Source organism: Simochromis diagramma, unplaced genomic scaffold (genome assembly GCF_900408965.1).
Source record: "Simochromis diagramma unplaced genomic scaffold, fSimDia1.1 OVJJ01000381.1, whole genome shotgun sequence".
Classification (NCBI taxonomy): domain Eukaryota; kingdom Metazoa; phylum Chordata; class Actinopteri; order Cichliformes; family Cichlidae; genus Simochromis; species Simochromis diagramma.
The window spans coordinates 447,871-451,353 of NW_024386737.1; positions in this window are offsets into that span (position 1 = coordinate 447,871).

Genomic DNA, 3,483 nt, shown 5'->3' on the forward strand with positions numbered 1-3,483 from the left:
TGCTCATTTAGTTAATAAGTAGCAGACCCTAACCCATAGTTTCAGTCACAGACATATGCAAGCAGTTTAATAATTTAAAGTGTGAAATCCACCTTTGACATTTACTCATGGAGCTTTTTCCCAATCTTACATAAATACATTAAAATGTAACCGCGATTGAGTCTCTGTAAGAGAGCTGCTTGTCTTTACATCCCATAATACAATCCATATTATCCCAACTTGAAGCAAAAACAACTTAATCTGTCCACTTTAAAGCCGGTTAATCTTCTATGTTCACTTGTTTGAAGGTTTCTCTGATCAAAGTGCCTCAGAACATAAATCAGTGTATCAAAGTATTTTTTGTTTTTTTCAATATATGAAAAAAGTGCCACGCACTGACACACAGAGGAACATTAGCAATACCTTTATTTTTTTGTTTTTGCCTCCGGGACACTATACATCACATGCTTCCTCTGCAGAAGCCAAAAATAAAGTTTCTGCTTAGATTTTGTTATCCTTGCCAGCGGACCGTTATGTTTTCATCCAGGCTTCATGCGATGCACGCCTGCAGATACAAGAGATCGCGTGAGAGAAGAGATGGCTGTAAAAGCACAGTGACTAAGATATTCTCAGGCTATACAATAACTGTGTTATTGACCAGGTGAGTGCAGAGGCATTCAGGTACCTTGGAGGAAAAAAAAACAAACAACAGATAAGAACCACTCAGTGTCTCAGAGGGCTGACTAATGGAGGAGCTGGCTTGCGCTATAACATGTTCTTTGTTGAAGCTGAAGCTTCTCTGCAGATACAAGTAAAACATACTGCATGCATCTGTTGTGACATTTTGCTAGAAAATTATTTTAAATGATCTAATAACAACATAAACTCAATTATCTTATGAAAAAAAGAAAATGTTGCAGATCTACTCTCAAAATTTTACAGCCAAAAAGCGTTTGGCACAATTCTCAGTTGGAAAACTGTGATCTTTATTTGCAGTTAGACAAACTGAACCAAGAGCTCTTCTAGTAAATTAAAATGTGTTTTTGCAGTTTCAGATGCAGGACAGTCCATCAAATTGATTGTGACCACTTCATTGACCTAAAACTGATGTGTGCTGTAATTTACTGACTCACTGTGAAGTTATAGAACCACACGGATTTCTCCCAAAGATCGGGTTATGTGACAGATAGTAATATTACTGCTTTTGACCAATCAGCAGTGGCTTGAACAATGTCAAACTTCTGTGTTATTCCAGAATTCCAGTTTTTCCACCTCACCTGCTCCCACACTTGTGCTCATAACATCAAAACTAATCATGGTAAATTGATGAGACCAATGCAGTGTGTTCGATAGTTGTTCTAAATGTCGAAATGTTGTTGTTTCTCTTGGATATTTAGGCATTGGTGAAATTTGTGGCACAAAAATGGTGGCATGATATTTGATCATACACCCTGTTCATGTAAAACTAGCACAAGTGATGCTAAGCATCAGCATTTAAGACACTGTGAGTACCAGTGAAATAACTTAAATCTTTAAAAAATATATATATATAAATGATCAGGATTTTGATTGCAAAAGCTGCCACACAGGACAGGCTAGAAAGAAAGAAAGAAAGAAAGAAAGAAAGAAAGAAAGAAAGAAAGAAAGAAAGAAAGAAAGAAAGAAAGACATTCAAAGAGAGTGACACAGTTCAGAACAAGCCTGGAATAGGTAGGAAACAAACAATTTCAAAGACTGGAAAGAAAACTGGTGAGAGATGTGTCTAAAGACAGAACAAGAATCACTAGAACCCTGTACAGGAGTGGACTGCGAGGTTTCAGACCAAGAAAAACCTTCAAGCCAGATTGAAGTATGCAAAGATATACAGTACAACAAGGAGAAAGAGAATGGGCTGAGATTGCTCTGAGACAACACATTACACAGCTAACCGTTAGCATCAGGGGGGTTAATAATAATTTTGATCCTGGTAGTTTTTGATTTTTGTGAAATTATTTTGTTTCTGTGTGCAAATTAAAATAATATAAGCATCCAAAATATAACAGGAATGTCTGGAAAAGCTCTGCTCTAATTAACAGCACTTTGTAAATACTTAAAGAAATTACATTTTTATTGGGGCCTAGTGCTTTATCTGTATATCTGTGGTATATACAGTAAAAGAAATGTCATTTCATGTACCCGATGCACTAACTCAAAGGGACAGTGGTGAAAACATACTTCAGTTGTGCCCCTGAACCTACTGGTGGGTCCAATAAACAGTGTTCGGTCCTTGTTACGGTCCCTTTGATTATACTGCCATCTGCTGAGCAAAACGTGAAACAACATGAAAGTGGGGTTTGCAGAGAATATGAATAGTTGGTATTAGCTCAACATTAATATGTCGATAACATACACAGTTCCTTTCTAAGTTCTCACAATCCCAAGTCTTTCTTGGGACTGAATAAACACCCCAACTAACCTGATTTATTTGTTCAGATTTTTCCTGAAGGCTAGTCCACGTTTCTGCATAGGTGTACTGTCTGCGAGTCTATATTTGGGGAGGGTAAATCGCCCCCTATAAGCATACATGCCACATATCACTGATGCCTGCTTACAGTACAGGCATGTATCAGTTTGGTGATGCAGAAATGAAACAAAGAAATGGAAACTTACCTGTTTTCTTGTTACATAAAAATGATTTTAATAAGCCAAACGCTTGTTGGAAGAGCTGATGAGACAACAAACGAACTCATCACTGGAGGGAAATAAAAAGAATCTCTTGGCAACCGTTTAGTATAATGAGAACTGCAGAAGCTGAAACAGCCAAGAGCTAGATCCAAAGCTAAAGGTAATCATGACGGACAACAGAAAAGAAAGACACTGTTATATGTAGAATTATTATTGGGGTTATTAATTTTATGACAGGGGTGCACCTAAATTAGACATAACAATAGCTTCATCAACCTTGAGTATCCCCCCCCACACACACGGGAACACAATATATATATATATATAAAGGTCCCTCAGTTTAAGTGTCAGAGAATTTTTTTTTAACTTTTTTATTTTAAAGGTTCACAAGACTTAACGTTTGAAGTGTGCCGAGAAGAAGAAATCTTTCTGTTTTTGTAGAGGTGTAGCCTCTAGTAAATTAGCAGTGTAAATGAAGCTCATTTACTCTCAGTGGTTTTTAAATTGTTTTAAATTTTGTTTACTATTTTGAACACACATGAATACACGTGAAAACAAGATAAAACAAGACAAAATAGGATGTTATATGTATTCTTCATTATCACACTTCAGCAACAGCAGTGGTTTTTTTTTTTAATAAACTGCCGAATAAATGTGTCAGGGGCTGTTAGGGCTTTGAGCTTAAATTAGCTCCCTGTTATGTTTAAAATAGTCACCTGAGGCGTTTTAAATGGTAACACCCCCCCACCACCCCCTCCTCTGCTTCTAAAATAGTTCCGTCCATCATCAGGGCGCATCTGGTTTTGAGTGGCTCGAGCGGCTGCAGTGTGTCTGATTTAG